This window comes from Falco punctatus, assembly GCF_963210335.1.
Source record: "Falco punctatus genome assembly, chromosome: 6".
In the NCBI taxonomy this organism is placed as follows: domain Eukaryota; kingdom Metazoa; phylum Chordata; class Aves; order Falconiformes; family Falconidae; genus Falco; species Falco punctatus.
In genome coordinates, this window is record NC_137585.1 from 44,075,797 (window position 1) to 44,096,317 (window position 20,521).

Sequence of the window (20,521 nt, forward strand, 5' to 3'; positions counted from 1 at the left end):
CTGCTCTGGAGTGTCTCCCTGGTGCTGGGAGTCAAACACATCAGAGGGAAAGGAACGCAGCATGAGTAACACGATGAATATTCATGTCCTGGATGTGGGTCTTGGAGTCAGCAGAAGTGAGTTCCTGCCAGATGTGAGGGTTCAGCGCAGATGAACGAGACTTTCAAAGAATCCTGAGGAAAATCTGTTGTGCTTCTACTGACTGAAAGAATTCACGTCTCTTCTAGCTGATGACTCAATAAAAAAAATTTTGCTTTAAATTTAAAAAGAACACAACTGAGTTGTGTGTGTGTGTGTAAGCTTGTAGAACTGAATGAAACCAAGTGGAGAGCCCAAGTAAATATTTTTCTTCATCCTGAGTGACTATGAAGCTTGAGACATCTATGCTGCATTTTTTTTTCCAGTACTGACACAGCCAGTGCTGTTGGTAACCACCAAGTTCAATAAAAGCTTTTTACTCATTTTCTTTACTATGTCCTTGTTATTTATTGTTAACCTGTGAGTGCTTTCAGGCTAATAAGACAGAACCTTAGCATGGAATCAGCCCCGTAGGCGGGCCTCAAGCAGCTGCCACATCCCAATGTGTGCACAAAGACAGCCCTGAGCAGGGCTCGTGGCAGCTGAAAATGCAGAGCCACCTCAGCCTTCCTGGTGGAGCTCTGCCTGCCCCCTCCTCGAGTCGCTTCCTGCCCTCTCCACCCCTTCCAAGTGTGTGGGCCTAGAAAGTACTGGCAGTCCCTCCGTGCATCGTACATCTGGCCTACATATTATTGACGTTACAGTAGCTGTGAATGGCTCCAACTGGGACTAGGTCTTCCCCCCACCCCCCACCCCATCCTTAAACACTGAACAAATAAGAATGGAAAGTTTGGGCTCTGAAAAGATTACAGTCATGAGTTGTAAGAGTGGCTAAGACAAAACGAGCCTGGGAAAGGGCCAGGGAGCGTGTGTGTGTGTGTAATGGATGGGGAGGAGGGTGTAAAAATCAGAAAAAGAGAGCAGGTGAACACATACAAGGTCTTTGATATCAGGCATACTCCTAATAGGTTTTTTTAACACATTTCTTAAATTTTAGCATGCTAAGCTACTACATTCTTATGAACTGGAACCAACATCAATGCTAGATTCATCTGATGTGTGTCACTGGGAACTGTAAGCAGAATGGAGAGCCATGCTTCATCTAAAAGTGCTACCCATCGCATTATTATTCTTATTCTGGCACAACTGGCAGAGAAACAACATTTGAGTAACTTGTTCTGTAACCCCCTAAACCAAGTGATCTGGTATATTAACTATCCCATGCTGCTTATATGCATGCAGATAATGACAAGAGCCAAAACAGATCAAAAATATCTCAGGAAGAAGAGGCAAAAGAATTTGGCTTTATGAGCTGTCCTCATAATCTTTGAGTTATAGGTAAAAGATCAAAAAAGTACAAATGTTAGTTCTGAAATATAATACATGAGGAGAAGTTTGTATCACAATGAAGACCGTGATTTTCTTAATGTGGTATTCTACTTGCAATGGGTAACAATGCAGTCCACCTTTGAAAAACATGAAACGTATTATTGTGCAAAGGTTTTGCTAACCTTATTGGGGTTGTTTTAGGCTAAACTGAATAAGATTTCTGAGAAAAGCCTGTTGGTCACTTATGATAACAGGATCAGAAGAGGAACTAAAGAAAGTGTAGTAGTTCTATCGGCTGAAAACTTTGTGTGTGTATACACCACTGCAATAATAAGCAGAAAGAAATTATAGGCTTGCAACATGATAAAATTTGGATTTTCCTGGCTTAATAAATACTTGGTGGGATAATTTATGTGCTGAAAAATTCCTAGAAGGGGTAGACGTTCTTCATCAAGGAGATGGGAAAGTGGCAAAGGGTAGTTTGAAGTCACAGAGTAAACCTGGTGAATTAGTGTTAAAGGAAAGGACAGCAAGCACGGGGACTATAATGAGGGAGAGGACAGATCACCATGAATAGATGATCAAGAGGATGAAGTTTTATGTAAGCCATTCATTAAAAGGACAGGGTCTGCTTAGGGGAGTTTAATCACCCATCTTTTCATTGGGAAAAGAAAACAGCACAATATGGAGAGGTGGTAATTCTGGGTGTGCTGGAAGCAGTGAGAGGAGAGAATTCAAGTAAGGAAGGCCTAGCTGAGAATAAAAAGATAGTAGGCAACTTAGGTGAAAATCACTATGAAATCGTAGGGGTCTATGATCTTTACAAAGGAAGGGAAGGGAATAGTAAAAATGCCAGTGAAATTCAAGAGGCAGAATTCATACATTCAGCAACTGGAAGATAAAATGCCAAAAGAGACGAGACAAAAAAAAAAAAAAAAAAAAAAACAAAACAAAAAAACAAAAAACAAAAAACAACAACAACAACAAAAAAAACCAAACAGGTATGGAGAGCCAGGAATTTCCTGAACAATTTTAAGGACTCAGGTACAAGCTATCTCAGCGTTGAGAGAGAATGAAAAGCACAGGTATAGCCCTGCTGGCTAAAATCACAGGTTCTTCAATGACCTAAAACCTAAGGGTGGCACGGTAAGAAAGTGAAAACTAGGCAGAGTAATAAGGATGAGTATGAAAGAAGAGCACAGGTATGTGGGGACAAGAGAAGAAAGGGCACTGTGCAGAATTAATTAGGACAGGTGAGTCATAGTCGTTCAGTAATAAGATCAGTAGTAAGAAGAAGAAGAAAAGGTGACAGATTAATTTTAAACGTTGAAATGTTTAATTCCTGTTTTGTTCCCTTCTTCAATAAGGTCAATAGCAATCATACAGATATCGTATTTAACATCAGTAACGAGGGAATGAGATCTCAGGTTAGAACAGGAAAACAAAAGGATAGGTAATAGACCAAGCTAGAGCATTTTCCTAAGTTGGATTGCTTTAGAGCAACAAATTCTGATTAAATTTGCCCTAGGGGACTTAGACAACTAGCTAAAACAGTCCTCAGGTACATTATTTGTTATCTTATGCAATCTGAGCAGAGCAGATGTGGGTCCAGAAGACTGAAAAAGGCAAGCTTTGAATCAGTTGTAGCTGGAAAATGAAAATAAATATAACCCTAGTGACCCAAATCAAACATTGGAACTGTTTCCCTAATATTTTGGCAGATTCACTATCACTTAAAATCTAACTTAAGCTTAGATGCCTTTTTTAAACGATCTGCTTCAACTCAAAAAGAAATTGTAGGGATATCTGTGAAATCAAGTAAGTAGAATGGAGAATTCTTTACTTGGGAAACTATCAGATATTTGGGGTGTTGCAAAAGAGAGGAAAACAAAATCAGGGCTGTAAGTGTATGCAATGAGCTAATTGTCCTGTCTCCATGGAAACAACAGTGTTGAAGTAGTACTCATAAAGTACAAGGTACATTTTAAGATATTTATCATTATTTAATGCAAAGAAAACTGTAGTGAAGGGTCATTCATCTGAAATGGTATGGGAATCTGAAATGGGATATGTAGGCACAAAAATACTTAACACCTAGCAGCATCTCATCCTGTTAGAGCCCCTCCTGATCTTGCAGAGTCACTGACTCCACTCTTCTCCAGACAAAGCCTAGCAGCAGTGCCAGTGCCAGCAGACCTGGACTATCTTTACAACGAAGATAGTAGATCAACAGTAAATAATACATAGGTTTTCGAAGATCAAGGTGCTTTCTTCATGTCTTCCTGGTAGTTCTGAAATTCCATGACAAAAATGAAAAAAGTCCTTAGGATAATGTCTACTTCAGTTTCCTTGAAAAAGTCTGTTCTTTTTCTCTTTCCATTTTCTAAATAAATTCTATTTAAAGATTCAGATTGTATTACTTTGAGATTTTGTTTTATTGACAAGCACTCAGGTTCTGATGTTCTATCTTTTCAGAAATGGCTAGCTATCTACTTGTAGTCAGTAGAAAATCAGAACACTGCAATCCTGGGAAATCACTTCTATGACCCAGAAAACAAGTAATTTGGGGTTTCAGATGTAAGATGAAGAAAGCTTAAACTACTGAAATATGTTTTGCTTCCTAGCTAGTAAAATGCATTTGATGTTTTAGGTAGAAGCTACGACTCTAAATGATCCAAATGTCTCTCTCCTAAGACTGAGTCTTTGGAAAAAACAGGACTTCTCAGAGGGAGCATATATTTTCCCCTCAGGATTTCAAAAATGGTGCATTAATAAAGAGGAGCCATAGCAATGAGGGCGGCTTTATGGTAGCTACATTTGATCAGGAATTTGTGTCTTCCCTTTACAAACATTTCTATTCAACTAAATTCCTTTTTTATTATTGTTTTAGAGGTTCTGAATGTTGTCAAAACATTCTGACTCTATATTCAGAAAGTAGCTGGATTTTAACAGAAACAGTGTTTTGATTCCAAGTTTTGAATATTTATAGCAAAGTTATATGGATTTGCAGAAGTCCATTTTCCTATTTATTCTGACCATTTTGCACAACATTTCTATTTTGTCAGTAAAGCATTTTCTTAAAGGAAAGACATTCTAGCCAGTGAATGAAGAACCCATTCTTCTCCAGTTTATTCCTTTAACACTACCACATTTCTTAAAAAGCAGCGTCTGCATCTTTCTTGCTGTTCTAGCTTCTCCCTGCTCTAGAAGTTATTGAAGCTGATGATCCAAAAATAGGACTGGCTCCTGAGAGCCGGTGCTGCCTCCTTGGTAGAGCAGCATGCAACACACTGCCTGTGAGTGCAGCCGAGAATGGCCCAGAAATTACTTGAAGCTGTTCTGCACCTTCCTCCCATACTGACTTGCAAAGTCTCTTGTTTGTAGCCTTCCCCTGCTTGCAACCAGCAGGACAAAAGGACTAATGCAATTCTCTTTGCAGAAAAGAAGCAGATGTGCAGGTCAGCAGCAACAGCCCACTACCCAGCTTGCTCATCTCCACTTCACCCTCTGTGCCCTCTGGCAGTTCTTAGCTGCTGTTAAGTTGGGAGCTGGATATGTCTTATAAAAATCCTGGGAAGCTCTTTGCTTTCAGAAACTGGTGAATTTTATCATTTTGCCTGCAAACTTTTCCAGTTATAACTTCCCACAAAACAGAATTCTTTTTGTACTCAAGTCATGGTTTAAACATGCTGTCCAAATCCACCAAACCTATTAGTGTACATTTTATCTTTCCTTTCCTTTCAGCTGCCACCTTTTGTTTCATAAAGTACTACTCCATAGCGGAGTTCAGATAAAATATTTTATCTGGCTTAGGTAATTTTCCAAAGCATTTTTCTTTAGTACTAAAATCTTCTTGTTCTGATAAAGGTAAATGCAAAAATCTGCACGTTTGTGTGTTTTGTACTTCTTGTATGAACTTCCTTTCACTCAGCTGATGCTTGTGTGGCATTATTTAATGTAAGCCAAAGGGGAAAACTCCTTTATGGGAGAATGCCAACAACTGTAGAATGAGATAGCAGCTTCCTTCCAGCAGTTTGCTTTGATTCATGAAAGAAAGCTTTAATGTATACATGCTGATCTTGGAGACATCAGAAATATCTTATTTGTGTTCAAGGGACCACTTCTTATTCATAGAAAATAAGCATTAGGAAAACACAAAAGAGTTTCAAAACACAAATGAAAATCGCATTTGTAACTGGAAGATCATCCTTTCCCCAACCATGGGCAACATGACCAAAATAAGGAAACTTTCATCCACTTTAGAAAAACCTATACAGAAATTCCACATTCTCAGAAGAGCTTTCATTTCCAGCCTTTTGTCCAGAATGAGACAATCTATTTAAAATGCCATTATCCCAGAAGAGTCTGCAATGACAAAGATTTGCGAGAGATGCAGATATTTGTGACATCCCAGAGTGCTGCGTTCTGGGATGGCTTTAGTCAGACAGGAAAGCCTGCTACTGTTCATAGTACTTAAAGAGAAGGGGGGCGGGGAATAGAGTGGATTTCATTCTTCATCTTACCTGACAAGATAACCTGCATCTCAGAACAGTTGACATGTTTTTCATCACTGGTCATCTGTTCCTGAGCCTCAGTTCCACAGCTCCATGTAGGAGATGGTGAATGTTTGCTGGAGACATCCTTGCTGATGTCCAGAATCACTGAACAACATTATTTATTGTTCATATTCTGAGTGCCTTTGTCTGCTCTTTTGGAGGATTCTCCAGTGGGTGAAGGTAGGGAAAGTGCTAACAAAGATGACATCTCTGAGTAGTGGGGAATGGGATTTGCGTACAGCAACACAAGCCCTGTGGGAATGCTCTGTTTAATAGATGATGAGGGAGATAAGATACACATGTGATTGAGTGGGCTCTATTAGAAGAAGACTACCTCCAGGAACTGGCAGTTTTGGGTACAAAGGCCTGCCTGCAAGATCTCCAGTCCTCATGCATGCCACTATAGAGTTTCTCTAAAGAAGGCCCTTTGACATCTGCCCTTTGCAATGTTCTTGAATAGACTGAGGCAAATATCTGGGCCTGTCAGTCAGTCACACATTCAGACACCACTGCAAATGCAGTTTCCCATGGGTTGGTAGGCAGCTTGGTTTGTATAGGCACAGAGGGGCACTCAGTTTCCCAATACAGTAGATGAGTAGTACTTACCTCAGGACTATGAACCAGCCTTTGGAGGTGTCTTTCTCCCCAGACAGATCTTTAATTGCAATATAGGGTAGCAAGGGATCTGATTTAGGCTGCCACAATCAGCTTGGGAGGGCCAGGCACTTATTTCTCAAGTATCAACTAATGAAATGAGACATCTAAAGCGGCAAGTGAAAATCTGTCTTAAAACCTATTAGACAGTAGCACAGTATTCACATTCTCTTTATAACCTGTCACTCAATGTGTTGCCTAATTTCTGGAAAGACATTCCAGTGCCTTCCCATGAATTCACACATTCTATATTTGTAGAATTACTCAGCTTCTCAGGCCTCTCTAACCTCATAGTTAGGAAGATCTCGGAGGGAGAATGCTGCTCTTCAGACCCTGCTCCAAATCATATTCAGTGCTTAATATGTAGGATCAGTCCTTCACCTATTCATAGATGTATCTGGATAATATGTCACTATTCAAAATCTGTTTTGGCTCAAGCTGCTTATTACACCAGGCAGTTCATGAAAACAGTGACTAAGTGATGTAATTTGTCTGGCATGCCCACAGAAGACATACCATTACATACAGCTGCTGATGGCTGAAAAAAAAACTATTGACAAATATTCACAGTCCAGATAAGAGTGAGAGGTGATGATATATTTTGTCAAGAAAAATCAGCCTTGTTTACATATAAAAGACCCAGACTAACCACTGGGCAATATAATTTTAGCTCCTCACATTCAGAAGAACCCAAGCACACTGTTTTACATGACCATGTCCAAATTTAAAATAGAGACAGATACATAGTCCAGCTTCTTCTCTTTTAAACAGCTAAATGAATAAATTAAGTTCTTCAGCACATGGTACTTTTCTGCTAAATGCTTTATACCCATAACAAACCTGGTTTTAAACCCAGTTGCTTTATTTACATTCCTGAAATGGCTTTGCAGTTCATTTATAAATCTGCTTAAATATATGACTATCTATAAAGCCAATGCAAGCATAGTGGTAAAGTAGAACCAAAGTTGTCAATACAATGGACATGCTTAAGGACTATTACTTTAATTTGGTTTTGCTATTTTGTTTTCTAGCAAATAGGTTTTAGTTTCTTTTTGTTTGCCTTGTGGTTGCTGAGCCTTAAGGACACACAAGAGTCATATTTTGATGCTTTCTTCATTGGGTCTGGGCAAAAATAATACTCTATAAGAGTAAGGCAAGAAGAAAAAGTGAATAAGAACAGTGGAAAGAATGAAGAGGTAAGGTGAAAACATAAATGTTGTTAAATGTTTCCAACCAACCAATGATTCCAGCTGTTCTCAAAGCAAGCCCCTTTCAGGCCAAATACCTTGATGACAGAAGGCAGCCTGGGTCCATAGCTCAGACCAGAACATGAAGTATAAAAGTGATAATTGCTTTCTGTTCCTTGAGGAGACAAGAGAGTCTGAATTGTAAGCAAGGCCAAATGTTGGAAGAGATTGATGGTGGGAACGCTAAGTATTGCAGAACTCTTCTGCACTATTGCCAAGCCAGAGAGTTGCTTTTGACATACACCTCTCTCACCAGGAGGCAGGATGCTCCCACCTCTCAGGATGAGTGTCTATGAAAGGTCCTTGAGACAAGACAGAATTAGCAAAACCCAAGCTATTTCATCATTCTCCTCTACTCTCAGCCAGAGAACTGTTTACTCACTAAAGTTCCTGCATTTCTCTTGTGCGTCCCTACTTTTTAATTCATCATCAGCTTCCAAGGCCAAGAGGTCATTTACTCCCTTCCTTTTCTTTCCTTTCATTGGCCTCCTGATCCCCTGAAGATGGGTTCTTTGCACACCAATGCAGTTTGAAAATTGCGAGAAATTAAATTTCAGTCTCTCATGCAATGGCAGGTGCATCCTTTTCTACTCTGCTGGTGGAAGAAGAATAGCAGCTGCCCCGCCAGAACAATAAAACTACTTTCCAGCTCACTGTGACTGGCTGTCATTGAACAGCCATGCATAAATATAATCCATGGAGATCCCAGAGGTGGCATTTCTCATCTCTTATCATCTCTGCTGCACACACCAGAATTCGATAAGACACCTAGAAGGATGATAAAAGCTGCTATCAATCTGTCTAAGTAGAAATAATAAGAGCAATGGTAACAATATCAATAGATTTATGGAAAATCAGTGGATATATTATTTTGATGCTCGTTTAATTATTCATTTTTAAAATCTTTTCTATTTCTCCTTAACCTAAGGGCAGCTAAGATAGCAAATCTGTATTTCTGTATTAACCTGATAGACTAATGTCCTTTTGTATGCCTGAAACAAACTCAAAATATCTTCTAATTAATAATTTTTAAAAAAAGGAAAAGAAAAATGAAATTAAATAGTCCTTCAAAGTAACCTCTTGAGCCCTTTTACCACACCACTGTACACAAACACATCTATACAGGGCCCTGTTCATTCCAAGTCTTTTCAAAGCAGTAGTATACGTAATCCTACTAAAATTATTTGGGGACTTATTAACACTGGAATAGCCTGGTGATCTGCCTGGTTCCATATCCTTTCTCAGGCAATGCTCTATGGCAGATGTTCCAGAGGAAAACATTAAATTCCCTGTAGTATACTTGACAATTGTGTACTACTACTGCTCCAGGGGAAATTTAAAACTTTCCCCAGCTGGTAATCAGCTTGTATATTGAAGTATGAGGACAGATAATTGTTATTCTACGCAGTGCGACTGCAAATGATATTTTTATTCCTGAGCCTTCCTTTTTGAATCCTAATGATTGCTTTCTTTCAGTAATACCCTGTGACTGTGAGTTCCCAGGGCTAATTTTGTGTTACATTTGGTTTTGTTCTTGCGGATCTAAACAGGCATGTTTCAGTTTCATCCAATTTTCTGTTGCATATCTTTCTCTTTTTTTTTTGTGACAAGTAGTGCAAAAAGGAGATTCTAGATGCCCTCGACTATCTCTGTAATATGAATCATTTCATATAACTCTACAGCATCCATTTTTACTTCTTCACTCCTCAAAAGAAAAAGTTTGTGTATTAAACAAAGAGTTCTACACAAAAGCCACGCTGTTCAATCTTTCCTTTCAAAAACACCAATATCCAGATAGGTCTAATCCATCTCTTTGCAACCTAAAGGAAAGTGTTGCATGAGAATACAGTAATAACTAACTCATGACAATAATTGGCCCTTTGTAACTATGCCCAGCCATAGCCTCACAGAAGTTTCTCTTGAGTACATCAAGAGTGCTGACTGACATTTTTGCATATCAGACAATCCCATTCTGTTGATGCGGAAGGCTCAGACACAAATTATACGGCCAATGTGATCAAGTTAGTGCCACTTTATTGAAAGACTTACAGCAATTTATACTCTCAGCAAAAGATAAACATGCTATGTAGGCTTTGTTATGTAAAAAGTGATAGGTTAAAACCACTCATTCACACGCTTCCACCTCCCTTATGATTGGCCCCGGTGTGGTGCCCACATGCTGCTCCCCCCTTGTGCAGGCATCCTGTTTTTTCTTATCTTTCCGTCCAATTCTCTTATCTCCCTGTGAATACACAGCCTCCCCATCTCCCTTGGCCTTGCACATGTCCTTCGCAATACCTGCAGCTTGTTGGGGCTGTGGCCTGTTATTACAACCAAGTTATTCGGTCTCGATTGCTCAGAATATGCCCGTTTTCTTCCAGCCACTCCACACCATTCAGAGCAGCAGTAGTAGCTGCATAAACTGGTCACTGCAATATTTTCAGAATTGGTCCTATCAATGCAAACATTACTGCAAATACACAGAGAAATATGCAGCCAGCAAAGCACATCCCTCTCGCTGAAACCAGTTGGCAGCTGAAGGATCAGCCTCTCTCTTTCAGTGTGGTGCTCAGGGTATTATCAGCAGAGGCTTTCCTTGCACATCTGTGTGAGACTGTGTAACTGCAATATCTTAAACATAGAAGGGATGTCAGGAGCACTTCAAATAAGTCTTTCCATGACATAAATATATAATTGCTGGTCTCAGATTTCCACATATTGAAATATGTTGACTGGAAGAGGTATCATTTGAATAGATACTTCTGTCAAAAAAACGTGTCCTTTGTGGACAAGCACTAGAGATAATTCTCCAATAAACAGAAAACTGTTTAAAGCTTGGTTGTCCAAATTATTTCCTTTTGTTTAGAAGGAAAAAAAACCCCAAACAACCACAAGCTATAGTTCTGGAGGGCGGAGTTCTTATATGTGTTTGATGGGAAACCAGAAAGCACAAATTCTCCCTTTCAGAAGGAGAGGAAAAAAATAAGGTCAGCTCTGTAGATCTTCTTGATGTATTGGGCAAGGAAGTACGCATGAAGCTTCAAAGGTGGGAGGCATAATGAAACACCATAGGGAATAACAGCTGGTGGGGTGCACGGATGCTTCCTTTCAGAATGATACCAAGAGGGTTAATGTCTGGCCTGGTGATAAAATCCTGGCATCTGTTACAGAAAACACAATGAGCATTGTTGTCATTGAGAGAATGGCTCTGTTTTTCCTGGCATGAGTTACTGTTTGGAAGCTGTTCTAAAATAGAAAAGAAAAAAAAAAATCTCACTCTGAAATTTTAAAAATAAAGGACTATGCCAGAATCATGTTCTCCACTGTATTTCTAGGAAGTGTTGTTGGTTCATTGTTCTGACAATTTTATTTACGTACCTTAAATACAATTGCTCCTGAAATGCACAGCAAACTACAGACTTTGACATACAGATCAACTACTGTATTGAATGTGCATAAGCTTGGAAATACAAGCTAAGAGATGCCATAGAATCATAGAGTCATGGAAATATTTAGGTTGGAAAAGACCTTTAAGATCATTGAGTCCAATTGTTAACGTAGCCCTGCCAAGTCCACCACTAAGCCATCTTCCCAAAAGCTGGCTGCAGGCACAGGGCAATAGTCCTGCTGGGCTTTCTCCTTTACCAGCAGAGAGTCTGCCATCCCCAGTGTAAGATTCAGAGCAACCAAATTAAAAGTCTCTTCAGACTGTCCCTAGACAAGCTTCCCCTTTTCCCATTGGGGATTAGCCCCTAGCTAAAGTTCATCCTTGTGGACTTGCCCTTTCAAAGCCAAGAATTCACACGTGAAATGGGTTCACACTCTGCCCTCTTCACTAACCAGTTTCCATTTTTTATGTGAGTTTTTCCTGAAATATGAAAATATTTTGTTTGTAACTTCTAGTTCATATAAATTAACAACATATAAAATATATCCTTCTGTTATGACATAGCACCTCAGCTTGTACCCAGCTAGACTCTTCACTCACTGTTCTTGGTACCCCTGGCAGTGGGAAGTAGACAGTAGGCTTTTCATTTTCCCTATTGATTGTTCTGTCCATGCTCTGTTGCTGTCTGCTATTTGTTGGCTATCAGCTAAATAAACACAATCAGGGAGAAAAGGTGAAAACAAACAGTCCCTCAGCCTTGGTTTTGCTGTAGTTGATTCCCCTGTCATGAAACTTCAGAACTAATGGAGAAAATAATCTCTGTAGATGCAGAGCAGAAAAGATGGCAAATGTTATTTCCAGGCTGCATTACTTGCCTCAGAGCAATGCAAAGGATCATGCTGACTGTGTCTAAGGCTTGTGATGAAAACATTGTTTTCTTTCTTATTTCAGACAATGCCACCAGTCTGAGCCAACCGCAGAAAGCCTAAGCTGTTCACAAGATAAAACAAACTGAACCCTGTACATCTGATCAATAACCAAGCACATATCAGCCACTGCAGCCCATGCTCCTTTTACTTTCTGGGAGGCAACAAAGGAACAGAGGCAGAGAGATTAGGATCAAATTCAGGGCACCAGAGCAGCTTTGCTGCATACAGCTCCTTGGTGCCAGAGCAAGCTAAGTGTTCATGCAGCAAGGAGCTGCTACATGAAATCATCATGTATAACCTCTCCAGCCATGGCCAAGATATACCCATGCCTCTGATAAACTTCTGCCTGATTCAGTCTATCCCATGGATCAAACTGACTTCATTTCAGAAAACTGAGGACTCTTCCATGATTTGTCGAAGTCATCATCAAATGGCTTATCTAGCTTCCAGATTGCCTCATTGAGAAGCAATACAATGGGCCTGTTGGGTAAGTCTAGAAAAGTTCATTGCATCTTTTTGCAGCTGGAAAATACACTTTTGATTTTCTGTGGAGTTAAAACTGAATTTTCAATTAAATAAATTCTAGGAGAAAACAAACAAAAAGCACATTGAAGAAAACGCATTTCTTAAAAAACAAACATTCTTTTCTGTTTCCTGCATGATTGGTTATATTGTAGGTAACAAATTTCATTAAGCTGTAATGCGTTAGCGCAGATAAGTAACATGATGGCAGAAAGCCTAGCTCAGATTGGTCCAGTTATTCAAAAATAACTTTTAAAACCCTGAAACCTCAGAGTTATGATTAAATATATGGGAAATGTCAAATTTCATCTGGTTTATCCATTTTTCAGTGTACTGCATGCATAAATAACCCAGCTAACCTCAAGCCTCTATGGTTTCACCAGCACTGAAGGAATGCCACAGGAGGCACACTTCAGCCCTTTCGCTGAATGGTGCCTGGCTACCTAAATGTGCTTTGAAGTTTGGATTCATTTGCAGATTCCCCTCTCTGGGCACCTGAATTTTCCTCTGGAAACCTGGAGTCTATTCCCTCCTACTCCATGCATCCCATAACCTGCTGCCAGAAAAGCCAATCCTCATTTTAGTAGTAGCAGAGAACTGTCATGAAATCTTAAATTGCAGAATTCATTAGTTCCACAGTACTGAATAGGAGATCACAGAGCCTTTGCTGGCAAGCTATGTAATATTACAAATGCAATGCAGAAAGAAGCTGAATTATGCTGTCAACTAAGGAAAAATGGTCTATCAGTGAAGAAGCAACCTCAGCACATAACTCTGTCTACCCATTACCCAACACGAGTCATATAAACCTGGTATCAGCCTCTTGCCCCATACCACCTCTTCTCACATGGGACAATTTGAACAAGACCATTTTGGCAAAGATATCCCCACATGAGCACTTGTAGACATATTTCAAGCTACTCCATGCCACTTGAGCATGGTCAGTAATTACCACAGAACTGTGGCTTGCTGCTGGAAGCAGGTCTCCAAAGCTACTGCAAAATGGTGGAGTTCTCCAGGAAGGAAACTGAAAAGCCACAGTCAAAGCATTTACTGCATTATTTGTGTAAATGGCAAGGAACTGTCAGTCAGCTTATCATGACTGATCAACAAGCAGCTTTGATAGGGTCTAAGTGTCAGACAACTGTAACTTGCCTAAGGACATCTGCTAGTCAAACATCTCGGTTTTTTTCCAAAAGCATATTCTAATAAAATAGGACATCACAGAATTAATAGCAAAATTCAGGGAATGCGTGGACCACCAAAGTAGGTCCTTTTTTCTCTGAATGAGGTAACTGGTCTTACCTAACTGCAGCCTTGCTCAGCCTAGCTGTCTACGACAGGACAGTGAGCAATAAACAAAGTACCATTGCATGGCGAGTGTTTAGGCCTTCATTGTAGCTGCACTCTGACTCCCTGCATAGATTCAAACAGCAATACCTGTTCATCTTCAGCAGCAACTTCTAGTGACCAAGTTAAAGAGATTACTTCTTTTTTTTTTTTTTTTTTTTACCTAGGAAAACCAGAAGATAGATAAAGAGAACAGAGACAGGCCATTTTCTGCTAAAGAAAATGGACACAAAGACACCCAGAGTCCACTCTATTTGTATATACTTTAAAATAAAGCGTTCATATTTTTTTATATATAAATATTGGTACTAGGTCCCATCCCAGAGATAAATCACACTTGCTGAAAGACTAAGTGGATATGGAGGTCAGAAACTGCTCAGAAAATTCAGTCACTGCACATTCTGATGTCAAAAAAGCCCTATAAAAATTTTACACTCTTCCATTCCTGCCTCCCTACAGAAAGGAATTACAGCCACCAAGTGCACTGCTGGGGATCCCAATAAAAGGGATACTTCTTAGCTCCAGTTCAAGCTGCAAACCATCTTGACTAGCATTCCTTGGGGGGAAAAAAGGCTTCACATAAATGTTCACTGAAAGGGATTCACAGGCATCCTCTCAGTGAGAATCTCACCTTTCTGAGATGAGCCATCAGTGGTACATATCAATAATGAGCTTGCAAATATTTTTAAAATTGTTCTTGTAGCATGATTAAGAGAAGAAAAAAGGTGAGAGGAGATCTCTGTCTTCCACATGTGTTCAAGCTTTCCGTGGTTCACAGTACGCTTACATAGGCACCCAGGACAAAATGGATACACAGCATGTGTCTTAGCCTTGGGACTTCACCTGCCAGCCACACACACAGGAGCCAGTGGCTGTAAGGGAGCACTAGCAGAGGTTCCAATACTGCCCAACACTTTCTCAAAGATAATTCTTGCAAGACTGATTTTGGTTTGTTTCTTCCCCCTGCCAACATAAGGAAAGGTTACTGATGCCTATGGATCATTACACATGGGTTTCTCTTCATGTGGATGTTTATGCTCCACCAGAGAAGACGCGTTAAATTGCCCCTTCTCTGGCAGCATCTAGTCCACACACGTGGTCTGCCAGGCCAAAAAATGTCTTCTTGGCTATGGGAATGTGCATTAACAAATAGCCATCAAATGCTCTTCTGTGCTGTAAGCAACATCTCAAGCCAGGAAGACGTTACTAAACAAAAAATACAGCTTGAAGCCATATTCATATCCCTACAGTGGCTCCCACACACTGGGAAGCCCCTCCTTTGAACACAGCCACCCTGATGGGATAGCGTTAAATTTTGCCTCCAGTGAGAAAACCTGGAGAAAATTGTTTAGAAGTGTTTGTCTGTTTGATGCTGTTTGTCTCTCATCTTTTTTGTGTGCTTTCTTTACTCTTGAGGAAGGATTTGTGTGACTCTGAAGATGATTGAAGCATCATTTTCTCAACCTTTCCCTGGATCCCTTCTTCGTGCTGTGTACCATCTTTTCTTCCTGTGACTCTTCCCTTTGTGACAAAAAACACTGCTAATTGCATAGATTAGCTTCAAATCCAGGATCAAAGGTTTAGCATTTCGATTTTCTGCTCTTCAGGCATTTTATTTTCTTTCTGTCATTATAAGAATTATAAGAAACCAGTCACTACAGTATTCAATTGGCTTTACTCTGTAAATCAAGGACAAAGGCTAACGGGAGAAGGGGAATATTCTTAGTTGAACTTACCTGTGTTTTAGGATGTTGATATATTACATTGTATCATTGAAAATGTGGAGTGATGGTTTTCAGGAGTGTTTACAGAGCACCTACTGCTGGAAGCCACACTGCTGAAAAAGGAAAGGCTGCCACTGTGTCACTTTGACCATTCATAAGAGTGATAAAACTGAACCAACTCTAGGCACATAGTCTGCTTACACACCATTTGCTAGGTTAAATTAAAAGATATGTTGTGTTCCTTGTCTATCAAAAATTCATGCATTCATGCAGACTGGACAGCTGGCATTTTGAAAAGCTGTTCTGGGCTTTTAAGTACAAAAAAATTATACTTCAACTGGCATGAGACACCTCCATTTCAAACATCAACAAAGGACAGCACTTGTGAGACTGCCTTGTTCCTGAGGGCAGCAAGGACTTGGAGATCCTGTGCACTTCTCAGTCAAGTTCAGCCCCAAATCAGCCCCAAATGTTCTCAGATTAAAAAAAAAAAAAAAAAAAAAAAAAAAAAGGCAGGGGGAGAGTTTTTCATATTTTAAGCCTGGCTTTACCTATCTTTTGCTTTTTACTTACCTTTTTGATTCAGTTTTGGCAGTCAAATTTTGCAAAATTGCTCACATGCAATTTGAACAGCTGTTTAAAGCTATACCTTGACATGCTGGGTTAAAACAATCCAAGGTAGATTTAGCTCCAGTTTAAGCTGCAGACCATCTTGACTAGCATTCTTTGGAGGGAAAAAAAGCTTCAAATAAATGTTCACTGAAAGGGAGTCACGGGCACCTGCTCAGCAAGAATCTCACCTTTCTGAGATGAGTACTCCTGGAATAAACACAGTTACACCAAGAGTCAACCTATGAAGTGAAAACTGTACATGAAAGTAGATATCACTAATGCTGTGCTTAAAACTTTCAGCCAAAGTAAAGAACTTTTAAACTTAATGACATGGGGGTGGCAAAGATGAAGCTAGATAAAAGCACAGCTTTCCGCAGCACTGTGTTGGAGTTATTTTTCTTATGTGCAACAACTATAGAGCTTTCCTTTCCCTTAGCAGTAGCCAATCAAAGAAGTGCAAAAATGGCAGATGACTAAAGCAGCCTTAACAACAACCATCATACTGCTTGCTCAGTGTCTGCATTAGCTAATTAAAATAGAACGTGAAAAAATCAGAAGCAGATCCATTACGTGGTTTGCTTTTATGTAAGTCGGATTTATTTGTATTCAAGCTTACAGATAAACATTTCATGATTCCAGAAACTGCCTGTATGTACAGTCTGTTCATGTGATATTTTGTTTCTTGAAACCTTCTATCGATAAAAAAACCCCAAACATGTACCCATCCTATAGCTACATTTTATCATCAAAGACAATGGGAGTGCAGAATTCTGGTTTACTCGCCCACACACTGAAGAAAATTGTATGTCATTCCTGCATCCTGATTGGCTGATGATTGCAAGGGATGAATATGTTTTCTTTCTTCTTTCTTTTGTTTCTTGCTTTCAGGAAACTTGAACGCCCTCTTTCCTTGATTTTCCCACTAGTCCATCCACAACCTTTAATGGGAAATTTTACCAAAGGTGCTTAGTCACACTACCAGACCATGGGAGTGAGTTTTTGCTATTATTTCTGTTGTCACACATGTTTATAAATATAAACAGCTTTTTCTATTTTTGCTTTTTGAGGCAGTGAGAAAAAAGGGCATTGAACAAATACACAGCATTAAAGTAATAAAATATCTAGTGAATTTCCTCTGTATTTCAAGTTAATTATGTTTTCCACTTTGTCACACACAGCTAAGAAGCATTTAAAGTGATGCAAACTAGAAGAGGGTTAATATACAAAGTATAGCTTCATCTGCCACTCTTCAAGCAGAGAATCGCTCTTCCCCCTCAACCAAAACTTTCAAGTTCTATAGCTTAGTGTAACCATTTTAATTGTTTTTTTTCTGCAAGGCATGAAGATAAGCCATGCATGAATCAATACATGAATGAATCAGCCTCTGGTCTAGCTTACTGATGTACTCATCATTTATAGCCTTGCATAATTTAAAGAAATTGAAACTGTAGCTGGGCTTTGAATTCAGCTAAATGTGGCCTGTTTACACACTCCAATAGGGTTTCATCTTCCAGAAAAACTAATTCTGTAGGGATTGCTTAAGAAGGATGAAAACATCTAAGGTTTTGTGCTAAAATAGATGCAGTTAATTACCTAGATGTCCCAGCACTTTAAGCCAAAGCCTGGAAAGATCACCGGCCTCTTGTCTTTGCCACCTATAATCTCACTTAATTCAAAGGGGGTTTGGGTTCCCTAGGCAAAATGTGTTTGGACCCCAAATTCAGTAAGGTGAAATATCAGCCACTGACAGAAAGAGTCAGATTCATCTCAGTGAACTGTAGTTGCTTAAAAATAGGCATGTATTCTAAATTACTTGTCCAGGTTCCTGCAATGCACTGACATACTCCCAGTCATCCAGCTGCTCCTTCAGCCCCTGGCGTTGCCCCTTGGATAGCCAGGATGCAACTTCTGGGACCACCACTTCTTAACTGGCTGGGTCTTGGATCTTAGCCTTAATTGTCCTCTGCCGCTAGCCTTAAACAGAATGAGATTTCAGGCCACAAAAAGCAAGTGACAGTAACTATTCCCAACATTTTCTGAAAACTCCCCTTATTATCAGCATGTTCCCTTCTGCATCCTATATCTTTTCTTGTCACATATCACAGGGGTGAGGTCTAATGGGAACACAATGCCTGCCAGGTTCCCTGAGAGATCTTCCCCTCCAGGAATGGTGCTCTTCCTCCATTCTCTCCGCTTCCTCATAAGCGCACCCTGCAGTTCCCCCAGGCACCAGTGGAAACAGGGGACCCTGACAGATTACCACCACAGTCTCTCTCTTATTTTGGATTTCATTGGCCTTTGGTAGGGCAACTCTGTTTCTATCGTCTCTCTTGGTTGCACCCTCCCAGGGATACGTCTTCTATATTCTGAATTTTAAAAGATTCCAGGGAAGTATTTGTGTCTCTCAAAAGTCCGGTATCTGTTTGAAGTGCTCAGATTTAGCAGTTACAATTACAAAACAGTAGAAGCCTATATGTGAGGAAAGAGTTTTTGGTTTGGAAGGAAATTTTCACTTTGGTTGTAACTGTCAAAGGGGATTTCACAGCCATCCACATTACATCTCACCCCTGCAGCTGACATCAGAGCAACCTTTGCTGCTTGAGTGAAAGGAGACTCTGGAAGATACACTATTCAATTTTGTACAGAGAAGAAACAAAAAAACGTATTGTCAGAACCAGTCCAGAGCTCCACATTGAATAACATCTGTATTTAAAGAGAAACACAGGGTTGGGGTCGGGGTCTTAATGAGTTATTGTTATTTCCTAAAGGCGCAGATGAAGTGTTTGGTTCTGTGAAAGTCAGAGATCTCAAAACAGCCATGTCCCATTAACACGGCACATCAAACACCACAGGCTGATTTTTAGTTCAGCTGAAGGCTGAGGATTTACACCACTGACAACAGCCATGCATCTGGTCACATACAGTCAGGAAATGAATAACTCTGCTTGAACTGAGGAGAGTGAGGGTGCAATAAAAACATATCCTGCAAAGGGATCTGCAAGGGGAAATGGGAGGGGAGCTCAGCTCACATGAGAAGAACAAAGCCCCTCTCACGCCGGACCTACTCTTCTGCAAAACACAGCACAGGAAAGGGACCAAGCCTCAAAAAATTACCAGGGAGATATTTCCAAGCCAGTAGCTCAGCAAGCATGAAAGCCTGTACCCAGGGTGCCAAAAGGGCACCAAAAGGTCCTCCTTGTGCTGAGCAGCCTGGCCTCTGAGCAGAAACCAGCCCTGGCCTGCAGGGTACTGATGAATGTCTGGCTTGTCGCTCACCCTAATGCCTACGGTAACTAAGAAGTTGAGACCACGTGTTCTGCGTCTGCCTGTGAAGTAAGAAACTACACATTTTATTTGGCTAGGCCAGGTACAGTGTTGGTATTTGTTTCTGTAACCACAGATGGATTTTGGAAACAGTTAAGCAACAAGCACACCCAGAAGGGCTGAGAAAGAGTACAAGAGCATGCACTCTCTTGTTATTTCTGATATTCCCAAAGTGAAACAAACGCAGAAAAAGAAGTTGTGAGCCTTTTTTAACACATTATGTTTCAGTGAGAAGGGGCATACATTCTGTTTTGTTTAGGGTTTTCTTAATACATTACCCTCAGTGACTTCAGTCTTGCCCACCTCAGGCAGAAAAAAAATACCACTGACCTGCATGGAAAGCGTGTTTCCAGAAGGGAAGCAGGAGCAGTCGGTCCCTAAGTGGGTTAAGTAGAAAATGTACCTATTCTTGCTTAACAATTAAACAGCTTTGCATGGCGACGCTTTGGAGACTTGGGCTGTTTCAGTGATATAGTACATCTGGTGACACCATGAGCATACCCCTTCTGTTTGCAGAGAGATGTCTGTGTTGATATCTTTGTTGATATCTTCGGCCACCTGCTGTCTTGCTTTATCTGATTAATATGTTATTGATTTTTCATGTAATCGGCATATCCATTCACACAGTAATTAAAATCAGAAGTATTTTGTTGTGTGGATATCTGCACTGAGTTGACACCTGGCCTAGATGCTGTACGTGAACATCTTTTATTCATGGATTTTGTGACCTAGAACCAGAATTATTTTAAAGTAATTAGGCATGACAGACAAGTACTAAATCAGATGATAAACAAACACAACAAAACAT

The 20,521-nt window shown here is 40.1% G+C and overlaps 1 protein-coding gene across 7 annotated transcripts in view; it reads left to right on the top strand.

Moving 5' to 3' along the window:
* The window catches only part of LOC308065436 (uncharacterized protein), a 250,785-nt gene that overhangs the window by 169,093 nt on the left and 61,171 nt on the right, over positions 1 to 20,521 (top strand). For 5 of the 7 annotated variants that reach the window (XM_080391412.1, XM_080391414.1, XM_080391413.1 and 2 more), the window contains one exon: positions 1 to 20,521. This exon is cut by the window's right edge. The gene's annotated coding sequence lies outside the window, so the exon portion shown is untranslated. The other 2 variants (XM_080391416.1, XM_080391417.1) reach the window with 1 other exon arrangement.